A 22,372-nucleotide genomic window follows, 5' to 3' on the forward strand; every position below is an offset into this window, starting at 1 on the left:
AAAAGCAAAGCACAGTGATAGATGCTGAAAGCCCAAAGCAATCGTAGCTTAAAAACCAAGTATTTGCCAACCAAATCAGCTAGAAAGTATTTCTCAGTATATACATTTGGGATAGATTTTCATGCTTTGATACCTTTCCGAATACTGCAATTACTGGAATGCCTCGTAAGGAAATGCCCTGCCATATCTCCACATACTAAGGCTTAGCTCATGAAAAATAGTCTGAGAATAGACCTTGCATTCCTTAATATGCTATCTCCTGGAATTGGTCCTTCTCCAATTTAATTCCAGCTGAAAGCTGATGGAGCAAGTGGAGATGTTTGGAAGCACATGCTGCAGTTGTTTGGCAACCAAGAATCTGCCAGTCTTTTATCCTACATAGTAGCTAGTTCACTAACTCACCCTGAAACTATAAGCAGAGAAGGAAGAAATAAGAGCGACAAGAGAAAGGGTACCTCTAAGGTGGCCATTAGGGATAATATACTTGGGAGAAACTTTCCACTTCAAAGGATGATAAACTTAGTAGGAGGGGTTGCCATTAGGAATGAAAGTGTCCAAACCATGCACAGGCAGAATATAATATAAGCACTTCTTAAATACAGATATAAAGATCTCAGACCTCATAATCACTAGTTATCAACACTGTCTCCTTTCCTGTGGGCAGAACTAGATGAAGAGATAAGGGGAAATAAGGCTATTATGCAAAATGAATGCAGTAATTCCTTTCTTATCCCTAAGGAATTCTAACAATAGTAGAAAAGAAGTCTTAGATTGTGGCTCACAGTGTATGTCAATAATAAAGGAACTCACTGTTCAATTTTCACAAAAGCCTTTATTCACTAACGGCAATAAAAACATTTCACTGCAGCAAGATGGTGGTCTTTTTGCAGCCAATCGCAAGCTTTCTGATGTTTCCTTTAGGAGGTTAACACATCCTATGTATATATTCTGGGGTACTGGAAGAAGCTAGGACAACAGTGTCTATATATAAGTTGACATTCTGAGATTTTTACATAATATATACCATGAAGTATCCATAGGTTTTGGCCAATAATTTGCAAATACGGTCCAAGTATTCATGGTGGTAATAATATACCTAACATATATTTGAGAAGGTGTTGGGTATATTTGAGAAGGCACCTGTGAAGGTGCATGGCCATCATCATTTCTATAATGGTCACTGCCTCTGACCCTGATCCTTCCACAGAGAAGAAAATGGCAGAATACACTCAGCACCTTGGCTGCACTTTTCTCCTGAATTAGATTGATTCATGCAAAGACTCATGCATATCACTTCAAATGTAACCTCAGAAATCAGCATCACATGGGTACAGTTCACACAAATATGACAAGCCTGAATACAGAATGTCTCAGAGTACTAATAAATCATGGCTTGTTAACTGCAAACATGGCATAGTTAACATCCTGACCATGGTTTTTCTTTGTCAGCTGTTGATGATTGACAAACCATGTATAGTGTAGTTCATCATCAACAATCCATTTGTTAGTGGGATTCACTCAACGTAATAACCCATGATTAGGTAACAACTATACTCAACCTACAATTTGGATTATTCTGCTGTGTGAACCAGGTAATAGAAAAAAAGCATAGGATAAATTCAATGCAAATCCGCAAAATCTTTAAGCTTGCACTGAAGAAAGGAAATTAAGGGGTGTATGGGATATCCACATTTCCGTGTGGAGGAAAAGGCTTAGCTTTAGTGCTTGTACCCCTTTGAGAAAATCATTTATTCCACTCTTCTATTTTTGCCCATTGGTAATTGTCATATTTAGTGCTTTCCTAGGAATGTATGTTTGTTTGTTTATTGTCAAATACTCATTTCTCTTGCGTTCACTACAGGTAAGTGTGCATAATAGGGATGGGGAAGTTCCATAAAGGAAATGGATTTGATCTATCAGAGATCTCCCTGATCTCTGTTCATGGCAACTGGAGATAAGTCTCGCTTAGTTTTGTTGACATGCAAAGGCTTGCCATGTTTAATAGTGAGCAGATGTAGAAGGATTTGTATTTGGGAAACTGTTTCAAAGAGCTGCTGTGTGATTCAGCTGTATTTCTTCAAACACATGTAGAAGACTTGCCTTGTTTACTCACTGATGATAACATTTTTGGTCTTGCTCACAGAAAAAAGGCGGCCCACTGAGATATTTCCTAGATCAGCGTCCAGGCCCAAAAAGGGCTACCCTTCCCTGGTGGCTTACACTAAACGAGCCTTCTCCAGCCTGATTTCCTCCAGATGTCTCACTGCCCGAGGATGATCGGAGTTGTGGTTACACTAAATACTGATGAAAACATTGAGGGCCCTTCTTTTAATAGTAGTATCTGTTTGTCAATTATATATAAGGGTACTATGACCATTTTGGGTATTTGGCTTTTGCAAACCTTCAGGGGTGATCCTTCTAATACACATTTACCATCTGTGATATATTTGGCTTTACATTGGTAAAAAGAAATATCTGGGCCCTGATTTCTTTTCTCATGCTGTTTTGGCTATGACCAGTTCTGCTTTTCTGAGAGTAGTACAAGCCAACTACACAATTAATTTAATTTCCTTTCTAAATGCTGATGAGGAAATCCTTCCTAAAGAGTGCCCTAGAAGTTGAGACTGATTCTATCATCCTTTTTAAGTAAGGATGAGGAAGAGAGATTAATTAAAGGGAAATTGATCATGGGTAAGCTTGGACAGCTGATTAGGATTTATTTTTTATGATCCACTGGTCCCAAGTAATTCCACAGCTTATTTCATACCATTGTATATTGCCTGTAATGCCACATCTAGTTAATCTTCAACAAGTCTCAAGTCACTGTGACCTCTATCTATGTCTCTATTGCTGATGAATGTGCAGATAACCATGGTATAGTCCTTGGCTACAATACTAAATTTGGAGCGAACCCCCAGAAACTTGGCCTTTTAGATCATGCTGACTAGATGGAACCCAACACGTACTCAATCGAGCAGGCTATATGTTGGATGTTCTTTCTGGTTATTTATTTCAGCAAGGCTTACTTCCACAGAAATTTATACATTTGAAAATTTTCCCTGGCATCCAACAAATTACCAAACCCACATTTAGGATGCCGATAGTTGGTTCAGGGATGTCAGTTATGCTTACTGTGCCCCATGCTAAACTGTGCAGACCGCCTAGCTTTCTTTCCATGGTGTGTGAATTGGGATCAATATGCAATATCACTTGAAGAAAATTTTTCCTTCTCTTCCTTGTCTCTCTGGCTACTCAAGTTTGCTGTATGTGCCTCTGCAGCAGAAATCGACACCCCTGCTGTGATGAGATTTCCATTCATACCATTTCTTGCCTTGCAAAGTGCTTGTGTTCACATACATAGACAAAGTAAAATATCCAGAACTAAATGGAGATGGAAATGAGAGTGGCTGGGGGTTTTATTTTCTTTCTTGAGTAATTTAACAAAAAAGACCGCCCCCTCCCCATGACTGTTCCAAAGCCCGCTTCTCTTCCTTGCGCAGCTATGCCTGTATGCATGATTCACCCACCTTAGGTAAGCACACAAAGACCAGTGCAAGACCAGGGAAATTTAGAGTGGGGGGGGGGTTACATTTCCCCACTCCTTTTTCCATGCTGAAATTTTCCTCTTTCAGCAGGGAATGTTTTTTTGTTTTGTTTTTTTAAGAAAAAGACTTTTTTTAACCCCTTCACATGGTGGGGGAAGGATTTCAGCATGAAAACAGGTGGGAGAAGCTTGAAATTGGGGCCATGTGCACTTGCTGAGAGCTGCGTCAAAGCACACGCACAGGCAGCAATGCCAACCCAGGTCATAGGGGGACAAAACCAGAGGCGGCCCAATGAAGTGCTGAGCTACAAGAGGGGAAGGGGCAGAGAGTGCTGTGAGGAGCAATCAGGGCCTTGCCTGCTGGCACTAGCGCCCTTTCCAACAAACTGTGGCCAAGCCACTCTGCCAGCTTCAGATGCCATGACAAGCTATTAGGTAAATCTGCCCTCAGCAGCCCAGCAAGAAGCCATGAAGTCTTGGGGCTTGTGTGGGAATCCCCCCACACTAAGAACACCGTGCCAAGCTCAGACCTCATGACAAGCCACCCTGAACTAAACAAGGGTGCCATCCTACTGTGGGCTGCTGTGCCTGGCAAAGTCCGTTACGATAACAGCTTTCTTCACCACCTCCTTGCATCTGCTGCATTATGCAAAAAAGCTGCAAAAATACTGCTCTTCAGGTTAAATAACCAAGACAGAGTGAGGCGATCCCTTCATTTCTTGCAATAGACAGGGAGAGGCCACTCTATCAGAATCTCTCCAAAGTACAAACATAAAGCAGCTCCTTTTACTTTTCAATCCATCTGCCACAGCCTTCCCCTTTTCCCTCGTTTGGAGAGGTACCAGGAGGTTACAATCTTTCCATCCACCTAGTTCATATTCCCTGTCTCATCCCATTACTTACATCTACATACATTGCATGTGCATTATATTTAGCCCATTGTCTATTCAAGGTGTGTGAGTTAATATTCCTCAGCTTATTACGCCTGTGTGCTTATAATTACAGGTTCATTAGTTCACTCCTCTCTAACTTCACCTTGCCCTATGCTGCCCGCAGCTCATAAAACTACCCGGAGGATGAGATAGGAAGTAGCACACTTTCTTTCAAGCCAATTATCTTTTTCTCCTCTCCACATTCCTTCAGACAGGCTTTCTGCCTTGGTGATTGGCTTTGTTTCTCAGTCACTGAGTTACTTCCTTCAGCTGCATCAAATCATAACAATTGGAAGACAGAGCAGGCCAGAATGCGTGTGCCACGGGGCATCACCACCCCTTGTTCAGCTAAGCACCCTCCAGATCTCTTGGGCCGCAGCTCTAATCATCCTCAGTCAACACGACAACCCCAACCAATACTGATAGTGCTGGCTTGGTATGATAGTGGTTGTAGTCCAACACATCTAGATGACACCAGGTAGGGGATGATAGCATTAGTATGTTTTCTGGAAACCATGAGCAAAGGCCAAAATGGGAACAGTGGATCACATGGGAGGCACAGTTGGAAGTCAGAATTTAAGAAGAAAAGGGAAGACAGAGATGACAGCTGGGTCCTGCTTCTCCCTTTGATGCACATGCCTGCAGCTGCCCCAGGCATGTTTCTTTGAACCAGGCCACATCTGCTATCAGACCAGTTGTAAGGAAAAGAAATTTTGGAGATGGAACTAAGCCACGGGAGGAGACAGTGTGCAGCAAACCTTCCGCTGTTCCTTAGGCTTTTGTTCAGATACCAGCTTCTTGTTGGTTTCCACTTTCTGTGTCTGCCATATAGCTTTAAACTCATGAATCTGCTGCAGTTACACTTAGTTTGACCCTAAACTCTTGGAGAAGGCACCATGAATGTGCTGCATATGAATGCTTGAGAAGTTAAGGACATATTATTTTATAGGATATGATATAGAAAGAAGCAATGTCCTAATACTTTCAAATTTTCGTAAAATCATAGTATGGTATGCAATCATAATGTGACACAACATTCTACTTAGGTATGGTTTGCAAAGGTTACCTCTGTGTGATGACCTTTCTAAATCTTTGTCTTGCAAATGGATGGCACTTAAAATGGTAAAAAGGAGGGTTAAACAACAACGGCAACAACCCAGGGTTCCCCTACAAGGCTATTAGTCTGCTCAAATATTTCTTTAAAATACTAGGCCAAAACCCCCTTGGAATATGTTAGCCACTAGATGTCATCAGTGCAGTTATTTTCAACATTACCAAGGCTTACTCCAAAAACCAGTGAGTTGGTAGCTTTCTCTCTCTCTAAAGATTATCTGGAAAACCTTTGAAATTGTTTTCTCATAAGGGCTGACCAAGGTTTTACTGGCACTGTACATACTCCAATGCACAACATTGTCATCTCTCTTTCATATGAGCAGAAAGTCTGACCAGACCTGCCCAGGAGAGACATTTCTAAAGCGGCCTACTTGCTGGAACCATTATTTGTAGCTGTTGTTAAACTTTCTCCTACTCTAGGACACATACCCCATTCATGACCATGCGCACGAAGAATGCTTCCAGATGGATCAAGCAAAATCTATGGTGCAGCTATTCATCCTTTCTCTCCTCAGCAGCTTTTTTTCGGGGGGGGGGGGGGTTGGTTGTTGTAGTTTTTTACAGGGTAGATAGTTGGAAGAAGGGATGGGGAAACACAGCAGGTTTACAGCTGGGAGAAAATGTCATCTAGTCCACCCATGACAGTGGGGGAATAAGACTGAGTGATTGCACAACAAAAGCCTCATCTCGAAGCACCTGATTTTTTTTAATGAAATGAACACTCAAAGTTTAAAAACCTACTCCAGTGAGATAAGTCTTTCATCTGGTGTATGAGGATAATTCCCTATAAGACAGAAGCAATCACAAACACTGATTTGAAGTCTTCCAACTAAGTATGAACTACTTACCCTACAGGTTAAAGGTAGAAATGGGCAACGTGCACTATAAGGAGTATGGGTAATTTTCTAAGCACAGTGAACCAACCAAGACCTATTTAACACATGCACAGATCACAATCTTTTTCTCTTCACTTCATTATCACATGGCTGTTCATCGGCTGCTAATCCATAGCTACTTTCAGTTTTGCTACAGAATTGGGACCCAAACACTACAGTTTCCTTGCCAGCTTTTCCACTACATAACCTATAGGTGGCACTGTGCTATAGCGGGATAGCAGAAATACCATAGAGGAAATTGAAGTTTCTCTGCTCCAAAAAAATTCACCATTAGTACAGGTGAAGAAGGAGGGTTACAACATGGTCTAAGGCAGGGGTCCTCAAACTTTTTCATCAAGGGGTCAGTTGAAAGGTGCCAGCAATGGGTGCAGGCCTCCAAGGAGATGTGGGTGGGGGATGCTGGCTGGGGTGGCGCTGCGGGGGGGTGCGGGGCACGCAGGTTGAGGCAGGGGCAGGTGCGTGCGGAGGTTATTTTCTCTGAGCGAGTCCAAAACAATCTCTTTGCGAGCAGGCCGCCTCACGGTGAGCTGCCGGCTTGCTCGTGCGAAGATTGTTTTGGACTCACTTGGAGAAAATGATCTCCTTGCGAGCAAGCCGCCGCTGGGCTTGTGAACACGCACGGCGAGTCCAAAACCTCTATGGCGGGCCGCATAAATGGGCATGGCAGGCCAGATCTGGCCGGCAGGCCATAGTTTGAGGACCCATGGTCTAAGGAATGCACACAGGAATAGCAAGCACATGATAAATGCATCCTGCACTTGAGAGCTGGCTGTTGGAAGGGTGTGAATTTACTCCATAGCCAGTCCTGCATTTGATGTTAACTAAAAGACTGTGCTGTGTGGAAATGCCTCATATTCACATTATCATTATCATTATTGTACTTGTACACCACCCCATAGCCCATTGGGCTCTCTGGCAGTTGACACATTTAAAATATATACATAGGGAAAAAATCATCACATTTAAAAAGCAATAATTGATACATACAACCACAACTTCATGGCCAAGAGTGCCAGCCCTGAATGACGGCACCAACAGCAGCTCTTCTTTGGCACTATTCTTGGTGCCTGCTCAAGGGCACTGCTCAAGGCACCAAGTCTCTACAAAGGTCCCATGCCAGGAGGCCCCACTTCTTCCAGACGGCAGGTGCAGGTGCGGCAGGTGTGTCACAGGGCTGCACTATCTCAGTATCGTTGTTCTACACTCCCTGCCCCAGCTTGTGTTGACCTTACTGCTTGCTTCCTACTGTTGCCTCTTGCTGCCTTTTCATCAGGAAGAGCCTGAGTATAAACTTATGTTTATACTCTCACATAAGTATAAAACATGGGAGGGCTGTGGCTGAATGGCAGGCCCCTTGTTTTGCTCATAGAAGGTCTAGGACTAATCCCTGGCATCTCTGGGCAGGGAAGGAAAAACTCCTGGTGAGCCACTCCCAGGCTGGGTCAGTAATACTGGGTAAGATAGACCAATGATCCAATCCAGTGCAAGCCAGCTGCATACGTTCCTATCCTGGTTCTTATGTCTGGTCTGCCAATGTAACAGAATGATGTGGTAGAATCCTGAGATGGTACAGTAGACGTAAAACTCTGAATGCTAAAATTGCTGTATAACTTTTCTGCCTAAAGGTGTTAATCAATTCTAAATACTTTCAGTTTCACCAAGAATTGAGATTCAAGCACTTGCCCAAAGACCATTTCCCCTGCTTTCCATAATATAACCTCTAGGTGCCACTGTGGTGTAATGGAATTGCTCAATGCATACATAGAAACAGCCTTTTCCTTCAATTTCTTTAAATAATACTGTGTCTTTCCCTGAGAAGGGAAAAACTACTGAAAGTGTTGTTCAAAAATGGAAGCAACCTGGAGAGTCACAACTGTTGCTGTAAAAAAACAGCAACCCAAAACCAAGTAGGAAACTATGATCACAAAAGAAAAAAACTCACTTATAAATGTTCTTCGCCTTTAGATGGGAGATGCAATAACCATGTTTAAATGTACTCCAAGAGCATCCTTCCTTGACCTGGCATGCTGGACTACAACTCTCAGCATTCCCTGGCGAATCATGGTGGAAGCTTTAGTTGAACACATTTGTAGCCCTCTAGTTTGAAGAAGGCTGCCCTAGAAGACAGTCCTGTTTTACACAGTGGTTGTTAGGATTGCTGAACTAATGACTTAAAACTCTTAGAGATCAGTACTATTCCTCTTTTGATGCCATTGGTGTTTACTTCATTGTTATGTGGATATTTATATTGGTAATTTTTATATATAAAAATGTATTTAAAGACCTGTTTATATTTGCAGGTATTAGGGACCATTGTTATTATATTGCATTTATATTACACTTTTTCTCTTCTTTAAGGCACCCAAAACTGCTTACTGTTGATCCTGTTTGCTTATTGATCAAAACTGCTGATCCTCACAACAGCTCTGTGAGGTGCATTAGGCTGAGCGTGAGTGACTGGTCCAAAGTCACCCAGGGAGCTTCATAGCCAAGTGGACACTTGAACCAGATACGTATCACAGGCCTGCAGTCCAACACTCTGTCACATAATAGCATAAAAACTATATATGCTATTTTATGCTGTATAAAAGCATAAAAGCTGAAATTTAGAAGCAGAGGTGCAACATCAGGAACAGGGAGAAGAGAGACTACCGAGTCTTTTCCCTTCCTGATGTTTTCTCGAAGTTCCTTTTCATTGTTCTTCTTCTCACAGAGAAAGTAAATGGTATTTCATGTTTTGTGTTTGTTTGTTTTTGCTTGTGAGTGAAAACATCAGCAACTCCCTGCAGTTGTCTACTTCTGATTTTGTCATCTCACAGCTGCTTTTCACAACAAAAAAATGACTTAATGGCAGAAGTCCTGCAGCTAGGCTGCATTGGATCTCTGAACTCTGAGTCTTGCAAGCATCCCGGCGAGTGTGATGGCTGTCTAGAGAAGTCCTGCAGAGGGGGAAGAATGGAGGCTGGGCACCATTTGGTTACATCTATGCCCTCTTCTTCCTACCACCTTTCCTCCTTGCCTAACCCAGTTGTGACTTCACAGAGATACCAGCCATGGTTCTTTCCAGTGTGAGAGCCCGTGTGCTGCAGTGGTTAAGAGCACAGGACTGGGACTCAGGAGATCCACATTCTAGTCACCAATCAACCATCAGTCACAGACTCTCAGCCCAACCTACCTCACAGGGTTGTTGTTGTGGGGATAAGAGTGAGACCAGGACAAGGAGAATGATGTAAGCAGTTTTGAGTTTTTTTTTAAAGGTGGGATATAAATCAAATAATAAATAAATGTCCACACTGGCTGCAAGAGAGACATGGCCGGGGTTCAGTGTTCAAAGTCCCAGGACTGAGGGCACAGTACCTTGGAGCAGGGAGGCCAAATAATTGTATTACCCCACAGACAAGGTATGGAGCTAGAGGACTGTCTTCTGGGAGCCTTCTTTGGATGGCTGTGTCAGCCTCCATCATCCCTTGCTTTGTGATGGTGTCTAAAAATATTCGAATAAGAATAACTATACTGTTTGCCAGCCCTGATTCTTAAAACAAGAAAAAGAAACCACTCTGAGCATGTCCAGAGCTGCATTTTAAACACAATCAGATCATAACACCACCATGAGTAACGGTGATTGCCTTCCGCTGGCCTTATCACCTTCCACCAACTGGGTGATAGACTCCAGGGCTATTGGAGCCTGAACTGTGGCCCCAGGGTCTGTCCCCAGCAGCCCAACTGAATGGTTTTGTCCTTCACATGACACTAAACTATAAGGCCACTTTGCAGTCTCAGAGGCCAGACCAATTCAAGAGGTTTGATTTCTTGTTTATAGTCTGCCGTCACAACATATTTTATCTCTAGGAGCAAAGAGTGACAGAGGTTCCCTTATATTTCTATTTGGCAAAGCATGAACAATGATATCTATATTTGAAATGTTAATCTTGGGAGTGTCTCATTTGTTTATGTGTTGGGATTCAAATCACTAAGGACTCTTTTTACCCTGAATTAACTTTCTGGGTGTGTACATAGGCAACAGAGGCACCAAAGTGTCCTCCACTTGGCACCCATCATACCAAGCCTGTGTAAAGTTTTGGATTTCAGCAGTTTTGGGTTCCTCCTGAGGCAGATGCTTGGGAGTTTCACCAACTGGGGCTGTGTGAACTATGGGGCCTGCCTTGAGCAGGACCACTGGTAGAATGCAAACCAAATGTTTTTGAAGTGAGGCTGCAGGCAGGAGGCCAACCTAATTGTGGGGCAGGACAAACATCTTAGCTCAAATAGGAAATGCTGGGCACAGTTTTAGAATGTCAAACTTCATCCAAGATTCTTAGTTAGGTCAGGGAACCACACCTGAATATATTCCAAAGAAACAGCTTGATCCTGACCATCTTCACTCAGAAGGTCTTCCTGCATCCGGAGTTGCTGACTCCCAGGCACATGAGCATATTTCAGTCTAAATTATGAAAAAGTAGTGAATTCTGATGCATGTTTAATGTTGTAGTTACTGTTCCATACACAGGTATCATGTCCCTTAGAGGTCACAGAGCCCAGACTATTCCTTGGACTCCCTAAAACACACCTGCCGCCACCTATTGATTCACAGAGAGCAGGAGATGTCGACATCCTTAATACCTGGGATGAGATATGTCAACCTTGAAATCCATCCAGGAAAAAGATTTACATAATAACAATTTAATATTTAATTAACTTTATTTGATTTAAATAATTTAAATATTATTGGCATAACACATGTATTTAACAGGTCAACATTCACAACAATACATAAATAAGACCAAGACAAATAAGAACGACAGTACTGATTGTATAACATCACAGCTGTTTTCAGTTGTTTCTCCCTCCCTTCACATTTACTCCATCTTTGATTTTACCTACCCCTGAAATAAGTAATTCCTTCCAACCCTTCATTCCTCTCACTATTGCACTCCACCCTCACTTAGCTGACCCCCCATAACCATCTTGGTCTTCTTTTTACTACTCCTAACTCCGCCCAGCATTTCTTTTTGGTCTTGGGCTGTCAATCATTCTTCCATGCACTCTTCTGTTATAAATTTTACACTTTTTCATATCAAATAGCTCCTCTTGCTCTTTTTATTTAACTAGAGGTGTAGCTTTCACATGTATAACTATTACTTCGGTTCATTTAATTGACGGCCAGCCAGAAACATACATGCTTTGAAGAAAAATGCTTCTTCACTCTGCCTATATGGTGCTCTTGAAACTACTGCTTGATGTCTCCTGATGTTTGTTGTAGTTGTTAGTTGTGAAGTCATGTCTGACCCACCACTACCACATGGACAACATTCTTCCAGGCCTTCCTGTCCTCCACCATCCCCCAGAGTCCACTTAAGCTCACACCAACTGCTTCAGTGACTCCATCTAGCCACCTCATTCTCTGCCATCCCCTTCTTCTTTTTCCATCAATTGTTGCCAGCATTAGGCTCTTCTCCAGGGAGTCCTTCCTTCTCATTAGGTGGCCAAAGTATTTGAGTTTCAGTCCTGATGTTTACATGTCCCATAAGTGTAGTTATGCAGGCTTTCTTTTCCCCATTCTTCCTTGTTTTTTCATGCCCATGTCCTCCAGGAAGCAATATTTGCCGATCTGAGCATAATGGATATCATATTACTACAATCCATCTGCAGCTTTGGTGGGAGGGGGCAAGAACATCTAAAGGGAACTGAAGATCCGTGAACAGTGTAGACAGTTTTGGTTGCTATGCCTCCAAAAGGATACTGAAATGCTGGAAAAGGGGTAACAAGGGCAAACAGAAGGATCAGAAGACAAGCACAACTCCTTATAAAGAATGCTTGGGGCTGTTTAGTTGAGGGAGCAGAAGGTTTAAAAGGGAAGACATGACTGGGATGTATGAAATTACACATGCTGTGAAGAAAGTGGAGAGAGAAACTTATGTCTAGAACTACAATTGTGAGTCATTCAGTGAAGTTGAATGGTAGAAGATTAAGGGAAGACCGAAAAAGGAAACTTCTTTATACAGTACATAGTTGAATTTTGAAATTAGCTTCCAGAGGGTGTTGTGATAGCCACCAATTTAGATGGTCTTGAAGGGGGATGGGACAGATTTATGGCAGATACTATCAAAGCTAGGAATGATGATGGCCTTGCTACTTCAGGAACAGCAGGCTTCTGACCTGATGCTAGGCAACACACATCAGGAAAGGTCTACTGACCGTACTTTCTGCCTGAGGGCTTCCCAAAGGCATCTGGCTGGCCACTGTGAGGAGCAGGAGGCTGGGCCAGCGAGGCCTTTGGCCTGATCCAGCAGGATTCTTTGCATCCATGGCAAACTGAAAGGGGCGGTACAGTACTGGCCATGGGGCTAGTTTTCTGGGACATGACCCTATGGATGAAGCAAGAAATGAACAAAAAATCATGTTGGAAACAAACAGATATAAGAGAAGGAGAGGCTCAGAAGACTAAAACTGGCTGCAGTATGCCAATCATTCTAAAAATTCTTTCCAAGTTAACGAAGCCTCCATAGAAATTATATGATAAATAAGTAATGCAGCTCATGATCCATTTATTCATGTACTGAGCCCTCCCTTTCCACACAGGGGCTCTGTCGATCATCAGAACTGGCCCCAAAAAGCTTATAATCCTGATGCAATGTCACTGCTTTTACCACTCAGAGTTTAAAGCAATCCTTTTGCGTTAGTGGAGATGATCTACTGTTCCAGTCTGTGTAATTAAGCTTCATGAAAGGAAAGGTCAGCGATGGAAGGACATAGCTTTGTTTTGTTTGCTGTTAATGCCTCGGACACCCTCCAAGGAACTTCTTGGGGAAGACAATCTGTAACCATTTCCCCATTACTTTTCCACCATTTAACTATTGAAGCAGCCGGAACAAATTGTATGTAGAACAAAAATTGAATGGCTCAGAATACTAAGTGGAATTATTTGATTACACGAAGGGCATAGTCTCACAACAAGACCCAGTGCCTGTGGGACTATCTTAACTATTCAAGTCACTACTGTGGCTTGTCATGATGTCCAAACAAGCTGAACCAGCCTTACCTTAGAAGAGGCCATGATAGTTGTTTAACCTTCCTTGCAACCTGCCCCCCACCCCGCACTGAGTTGATTGGGTGACATAACTACCCATGGCCTCACCCTGTATATTCAGACTGGCCACCAACATGTTCTACCAATCTGATCATGCAAATAGGCCCAATGAGTGCTTCTCCAGTAAGAACTCTGTTGCTCTGTTCTAAGACTCTCTTAGAATCATAGAATAGTAGAGTTGGAAGGGACTGTGAAGGCTTAAGAAACAGCAGAAAGGTGCTCACACATAGTACACTTTTCCTTCCTTTGAAGTACCATCGCTCAGTCAGGGAGAACATGTGGACAATATTTAGTTCTATCCACTTACCTGAAGATAGGAAAGACCCTTGCCTGAAACCCTGAAGAGCTGCTTCCAGTCAGTATAGACAATAAATACCGATCTAGATGGACCAATGGTTTGGGCTGGCATGATGCCTCTGCTTTTGTTCCTGTGCAAATTGGACCAAGACTTTTTTTTCACAATAGACAAGATGCCTTCCTCATCCATCACATTCCATGTACGAAGTTTGCTGGACCAACAGCTGAATTTTGCTTCAACACTGGCAATGAGACCAACACCACAGCTAAGAGCAGCGAAGAAGATAGGAGGTTGACATAGGTTGGAACATCAGAACCAAGGCTGATGAAGGCGGATGGGAATCTTGGTGTGACACCAAGTAGGACAAGAGGCAGAGGCAAGTGAGGTGAGGTGAGGTAAAACCAGGAACATACAGCCACCCAGCAAGGCATGACAGCTGCAAAGGCAAAGACAAAGCCAGAAAAAAGTGAAGTCGGGAAGGCACAGCAGGACCAAAAGGGAAGGCAGAGTTAGAGGAGGCAAGGAACTGACACCAACAAAGCATTGCAGAATCAGAGACAAGAGCGGGGGCAGAAACAGGCAAAGGTTAGATATCAGGAAGGCATAGCAAGACCAGAGGCAAAGGCAAAGTAGGAGCAGATGGGGAGGGAAGAATGGGAATAAGAGCAGAGCCAGTTGTAGGCAGGAGTCAAGGCACACCTGAAAGTAAGGCAAAACTGGAGGCACGATCTGGCCCATAAAACACCTACTAGGGAGGCCCATGTTATTCTGATAAATCTGAGCAAGAGGAAAGCCTCCTCTAGAAGCCTCCACAGTTCCTAGCTATGCTGCATGATTGTACAGGCTCCAGTCTTGCAAATACCTACAATGGTCCTCTGGCCATTTGCAGAACGGACCATGCTGCTCTTCACCATCACATTACCAGGGAAGCTGTGCCGGTGCTTCAGATCCAGATGAGGTACAAGATAGGCTGCATGTCACTAATGATTCTCTTTTCCAAGAGATAGGACTGGCTGGACAGCAACCACTGCTGCCTTCTGTCACCTGCTTTTTCTGGCAGTCGCTTTGCTGAGCCTAATGACAGGGCCGGCTATGTATCCATTCACAGTTGTACATCTTCAATTCTATTATCTGTGCAGCTGCTGGAAAGCATTTGCTGATGGCATTTTCAGGAGATATAAGCAGTTTAGGGAGGGAGCCACACATGCAATGGAATGGCTTTCCTTTTTGAAAAAGGGTTTGAGTAAAACAGTAGTCTTTAAAGTGTGAGTCACACCTGTAGCATCACAAGTTTAGTCAGAGTATTTTTTAAACCAGATGGTGGAGATGAAAAGCCTGACGTCTGTGATTTTTAGAAGTATGTGCTTATCCAGGCACAATGGATTAATACCTCAGTCTCCAAATTCTACTTTCCATCTTCTTTTGAACTAGGGTTGAATTATGAACCCCACCTGTGAGCAATATATAATCTTGTTTTAATAAATCTTTTTTAGCAACAATTGCCTGCATATAGCTTGAATACTGCCACCAAGATTCAACAGAAAACAAGAGGTGTTGCCATAGTAAATGGACAAAAGGGCTGAAGATTGCTTAACAAGAATTTGATGCAAAGGACATTGGAGCAGTTGAAACGCAAGCCCATATGTGTTTAAACAAATAACCAAAAGGCCCTACAGCTTCTGGAATTCCCTAGTCAACTTGCTGGGAGATGTAGGCCTTTTAAAGTCCATAGGATTCCACACTCAGAGTCTAATTTCCAGATTCTAAGCAAAAACACAATTTTTATGAATGTGAAAAAGTTACATAAGGTTTCTTTCAAACATGTTATATTAACCTAAATCATTCTTGAATTCAGAGCAGAAAGATTAACATATGTATAAGTCTAATCTACCAAAGGAAAAAAGGACCCCTTGGGGTGGATGCAGATTCAGTCATATTCAGAGTATTCTGACTTAAACCAATGGGACTAATGCTGGTCATAACTAATATAAGTTCAATTGATCTTGATGGGGCTACACATACCTAGGTATAACTAAACCTGGATCCAACTCTTTAAGTGCAATTCTATGCAACCTTTCCTCCTTTCTTTCTAAGGACAACAAAGTAGCAAATGACACATAAGGAGGGCTTGCTCAGACCTTCTCCAACCACCATTTTTCTGTCAACAGCACTCCTTTAAAGTTGTCTTTCTCCCCTCACCTTCCACTGTTCCTTTGTTCCTGAACCAAGTCTTGGGGGCCCCTTTTCATAACTGCAAACACACCCAAAGCATGGACTCCAACTGCAGAAAGATACATAGAACTCAATGTGGTACCTAGTTTACCTACATATAGAAACCATTAGGGGAGGAGTGGAGAGTCATCTGGAATCACTCAGTCCCTTGTGACTCATTTGACCCTTCCAGAGGGCTGGAAATTGTCATGGTCTGCAGATTTTGTTTGTTGGGTCTGCAAATAGTGATTATTCTGCCTGTAAAACCAGATCAGTCACATAACTTTATAAGCTTGCTGGCAGCTTCCACCAATAAAGTGTAAAGACTTAATCAATCCTCTCTCAGCCTCAATATATTATTTTCCCTTAGGGCTGATACACATTAATAAGAATATACTTCTCCACCCATAATGTATGGGTATAGAAATGGAAGTTCTCATTGCATTCCCAAGCAGCTTAAGGCTCTGGATAACCTTTGCTGAACTTGCTCAGGGGTACATCCAACTGCGTCATAATATTCATTCATTTAATATTCCCATGAGTACAATTTAAACACAATCTTAGAAATGCTTGCTCAGAAGTAAGTCCACTTAAGTTCAATAGATACTCCCAATGAATAAGACTGTAGCCTGTATTGCTCTAAGTATTTACATTTATTTATTGTATTTGTATACCATGCCATATCTAGGTAGATTCCGGAGCGATAAGCAGTCCAAAACAAAAACAAACAAAAGACACACACACACACACACACACAAATCAATGCATTACAAACAAGTTCACCTTAACATTGTGGCTGGTTAGCAAGAAAGGCTTCCTGGAATGAAGATGACTTCAGATAATTTTGAAAAGTTATCACATTCAGATAGGTTCAGTATGTAGAAAGGTCATTTTTGAATACACAAAATTCACCTGTTAAATAATTTTAATTAAAATGTGCCACAATAAGATTATGTCCTGGCAGCATGCTACTTCAGGAAAATGAGGCAAAAAGGCATTAGGAGATTCCAAGTAAGAAGATTCCAAATATTAATAAGTGTCCAAAGTTTTGCATAAGTGAGGAAAAGAAATAAATGTATTTATAAAATTACCTTTTATATTCTAATAAGAAGATAGACCCTATCACACCATCAGCAGCTTGCTGTGACAACTTTGCCCAGCACTTTAGGATAAAATCAGTCAGATTTGCCATGAGCTGGACAGTTGATGTGGTTCTAGAATGGGAAGAATCCAGAGCACTGTCTGGTCTGTCTTGTTGGATGAGTTTCAACTGCTGCAACCTAAGGATATGGACAAGGTGCTTGGACAAATCTGACCCACCACATGTTTACTTGACCTTTGCCCTTCATGGCTGCTCACCAAAGCCAAGGATGGGAAGTGCACTTGGGTCCAGGAAGTTGTTAATGCTTCTCTAAGGGTTGGGTCTCTACCCTCTTGACGGAGGTAGTGATCAGGCCCACCCTGGATCCAAAGCTAACCACCAATTATAGACTGGTGGCTAACATCCCGTTCTTGGGCAAGGTGCTCGAATGGGTGGTGGCCAGGCAACTCCAGGCTCTCTTGGAGGAAACAGATCATCTGGACCCATTCCAGTCTGGTTTCAGGCCTGGCTAAAGCTGCCTTGGTCACCCTGTATGATAACCTGTGCAGGGAGAGGGATGAGGGAGTTCATCTCTGTTGGTTTTCCTGGACCTTTCAGTGGCTTTCAATACCATTGACCATGGGATCCTTCTGGATAGGCTGGCTGAGTTGGGGATTGGAAGCACTGCCTTGAAGTGGTTCTGCTCCAACATGGCTGGCCGATTCCAGAAGATGGTACTGGAGGATTGTGGCTTTGCACCATGGCAACTTTGCCATGGAGTTCTGCAGGGTTCCATTTCATCCCCCATGTTTTTTCACATCTACATGAAACCACTGGGAGAGGTCATCCTTGGCTTTGGGCTGAAGAGTCATCAATATGCTGATGACAGCCAGCTCTACCTCTCTTTTACATCTGATCCAGGTGAGGCAGTGACTGTCCTTAACCAGTGTCTGGCTGGAGTGAAGGGCTGGATGAGTGCCAATAAACTGAGACTTAAACCAGACAAGATGGAAATCCTGCTGGTAGCCAGTTCAGTCTTCCGAGTAAGCGATCTTTGCCTGTCCTGGTTGGGGTTGCACTTCCCCTAAAGGACAGGGTGCAGAGTTTGGGAGTACTCCTTGACCCAGAGCTGTCCCTGGAATTTCAGGTGGCTGCTGTGGCCAGGACCACTTTCCTTCAGCTTTGGCTGGCTCATCAGCTGTTCTAAAGCAGCTTTTTCTAATGGTTGGTATTCCAGGTGATTTGTACTGCAACCTCCATTACCTTCAGCAGGTAGGTCAATGGCAATGCTAGCCATGGATTATCAAAACTGTAGTCCCACCACCTGGCTTAGGGAAGGCAAATGTTGAGTGTAACGTAGGAATTATTATTAGCCTTCCTATGATAAATTAATAACACAATAAGTGAACCAATCTGATAATAATTCCTACAGTTTGAGAAATAAAAGACAACCTTAATGTTTTGGCATGGTTATTGACTTACATGTGAGCTTAAGTGGACTCCGGGGGATGGTGGAGGACAGGAAGGCCTGGAGGAATGTTGTTCATGGGGTTGCGATGGGTTGGACACGAGTTCGCGACTAACAACAATTGACTTACAAGAGATTAATCAAATCTGTGTGATGTAGAAATGATTTGCAACTGAATCATTCTTTTTCCATCTTTTCTATTATAGTTTTTCTACTTTATTCATTAAATAACAGAACCAGTCTAATAGTGTGGTTAGTACACTGACCTGGGACACAGGAGATTGAGTTATGCTCACCTGATAATTTTACACCAGTCACTGCCTCCCATTCTAACCTACCTCACAGGGCTGCTGTGTGGATAAAACATAGGAGGAACCTTGGAATCCTTGTAGGGAAAAGGTGATGTGTCTGTGTGTTAAACCTGAGACGTTATTAGAAATAGTAGATTATAAACCAATTGCAGTGCAAATGAAAAAGACTTCAGGATAGTTCTCCAGGTCCCTAGACAAGCCAGGAGATAGCAGACAATTCGACTTGTCTCTGTCATTAGCTGCTATTTTTTAGTCTGCTAATTCTTTTAAGGGTGGCAGGGAAGTTGCAGGCTCCTTTTCTGACCTGCATAGGATTACACTTAATCCTAGCTTTCCCCATCTTGCCATGATGTCTGCATATGCCATTATTATATTCCTAAATGTCCAGAAGTGAACACAGGACTCCTCTTTTCTCCAGCTCAGGTGGCTGGCATTTCGATGCAGATTATTTAGAGGCACAGATGGGGCAAGTTGTACCCTGAGGCAGAGTTAAGCGGTTGCCAAAACAAGAAGTTGGTGGAGAAAGCTGAGTGCCAAACAGCTGCACCCACTAAGATAATTGACTTTGCTGCCACTCCATGCGTAGTGAAAGATGCTGCCCCATCAACTGGGGGCAAGAAAGATTCTGCTGCCTGCCCAGTTGGCTTGTAGGAGGTGATGCCATCTTGTCCTTTGCCTCTAATAGCAAAACATCTTGGGCCGGCCCCTCTGCATATGGAAAGTGCATCCAATCCCAAACATACCTACAACCCGAAAGCAAATTCAGGCTAAGCAGCCAGTCATTCAATATGTGGGACGAAAGTATGTAACTGGGATGCCGCTGCAACAGAAGTAATTCACTGGGTATCTATGCCTTAAATGAAGAACAATCTGTCTGCTGTCATGAGCAAACGATTCCCTAAATCAACACTGCAAAACCTGAAAACACTGGGATCCTGAATACATTTCTAATTCAATAAATCTTGCTGAGGAACGATTTGGTTTGTTTTTTATTTCAGATAAAAAATGACTATGGGATAGTGTGACAGTGGTTTAGAGTGAGGTGTGGAGAAAGGCAATTGGCAGGTTTTCTCTTTCATAAGTTCAGGAGAGCTCTTTGTGTATTCTGGGCATCTCTAAGAATCTTTTTTGTTCCTTTGGAGCTTCAGTTGCTATTTTGGATCAATTTCAAGCTGGAAAGCTCTTCTGAGTGTTTCACCATTGGTAATAAATGATTAGGTAATAAATTTATCCCGCTGCCACATCCCTGCCACATACTCCACTTTGAACTGAAATGTTAAAGTCAGTTTCTAGCAACATGGAAGGAAGAGAGTTCAATAGTTACACAGTCCAAAAATGTAGGCTATTTCTTAAAGCCCGTCTGCTACTGGTATCAGATCTTTTTTATTTAAGGCATTTATTATGTGCATGTAATTCCCTGCTCACATTGTTCACAGGTTCTTTAGATGACATTATGACCCTTCAGTTTCTCCTTTCAAATAACATGTTCAGGAAATTCTTTTAGAGCAGGGAAATGTGTTATTATTTGTGAAAGTGAAAGAACACTCTTTCCCCACATCTCCGTTTGCAGTATCTCCCATTACTACCAGATTTTCCTTTCTGGCACAAAATGAAAAGTAGATTGAGCAGGTTAATAGAGGCATTCCCTGAATTATGAACATCAAAGTTGCAAACAACCCATACTTATGAATGAACTGCCATACAGCCTGTGCCCTCATAGAGAAACATTCCACAGTATTTGTAGTTCTTACAGTTTCTTCTAGGAGAATCTTCTTCCAATAATGTTGTGCTTTTAAAGGGTCTCCATAGAGTCATCACAGAGGCACAAAAGGGTTTCAAGGCTGCCATTGCTCCCTAGGGCTGCATTCACACTCCACTCTATTCCCTTTCCAGCTGTAATACAAGCAAGGGGTACCAATGATGAGAAAGAGGATGAGAAGCAACACTAGATCGCTGCAGTGGCAGAAAGTCGCTAGACTCACTGGAAAGCAGTCATGTGTGGGTTGCTTTTCACACAGCATAAAGTTAACCTATGGTCAGATTCATGAGGGAGGCTATCACTGGCTACTAGCCTTATGGGCTATATGCTTCTTTATCAGGCATGCCTGCCTATACCAGTTGCTGAAGAGCTTGGGCAGGAGGAGGTCTTGCACCACCCTGCTTGAGGGATCCTGTGGGCAGCTGGTCTGCCAGAGTGCGGGACTAGAGTATATGGACCTTTCATCAGATACAGATGGCTCTTCTTGTGTTCTTATATTTACCCAGACTCTTAAAACCTGGAGCTATCATGCACTTAGATGGATAGAAAAAGCCCCTAGTCAGAAGAAGAACAATGGGACACCCCACTTCTTTCTGTTCTTGTTTACAGCTTCCTGCATTTCGAGAAGGTGGATAAGAGAGATGATCGTTGGTAGAGGTCTAACAATGGCTGAAAATGTCATCATGCTGGCAGCCGTGGAGTATCATGTGGAGGACGCTGCAAGGCAACTGTCAGGAGCTTACTGTGCCTGTCCCCCAAAACCAAGCGGTTCGCTGCTTGGGGATTTGGTCTGTCTCACCCAATTGACAGCAGCAGGTGCTCCATTCCAAAAGCGAGAGCCTGTTAAATGCAGGATAAGCCGTAGAAGTGAAACTGGGTCAGCCCTGCCCTGCACAGGACAATGGAATGCCCTAGGAAATGTATTTAAACATAAATCCATTTTCACATAGTTGCATTCTGCAAATTGTTGATGAAACAGTACCCAGAATGGAGAAGAACTGTTCAGGATAGCCGCTCTGTTATACAAACCTTAAACTTCCTATTATTTTAAATAGGAACTTGTTTCCTTTGCCTTTCTGAGGAGCTAAAAGCTATCCCATTTCTCTTCAGAGTTATGAAAGGAGAAAATAAAACCCTTGCAGAAGACCCAGCATGTTCCATGGAACCAAAGTAGTGAGTATATTAATAGAACACACAGTCCTCCTCCATAGAGATCTGCTGGAATGCCTTTCATTCCAAAGATGGTTGGCCAGACTTTTATCGAACCAGAAAGACTGACATCATTCCTGCTATCAGGTTGGCTGATTTCATGTTGAAAACAGGTAATGCCATACCTCCCATTCTCCTTGAATTAGCTGCCTAGTTTCGGAGAACAAACAAACTGGCCTTAAAACCAGGCCACAAACTTTCACTGGGTTCAGTAGGAGTTCTATTTTGTGTTTGTTTGTTTGTTTGTTTTGTGTACTTGCATGCACAGGAAATAGGAGAGATGACAAATGTTCTACACAGACACACAATTGATTGTCACTGGGCATGTCAAACATACCTGGCTGTAAGTGCAAGAAAAAGAGTGTGTTAGTTTTTTAAAGATGGGAGTTTAAAATTTCAGGAATGGCAGATGAATTCCTCCCCTGCAGCACACACACACACAAACAAACACCCCAAGCCAGCT

Source organism: Varanus komodoensis, unplaced genomic scaffold (genome assembly GCF_004798865.1).
Source record: "Varanus komodoensis strain SLA01 unplaced genomic scaffold, ASM479886v1 scaffold2, whole genome shotgun sequence".
Lineage (NCBI taxonomy): Eukaryota > Metazoa > Chordata > Lepidosauria > Squamata > Varanidae > Varanus > Varanus komodoensis.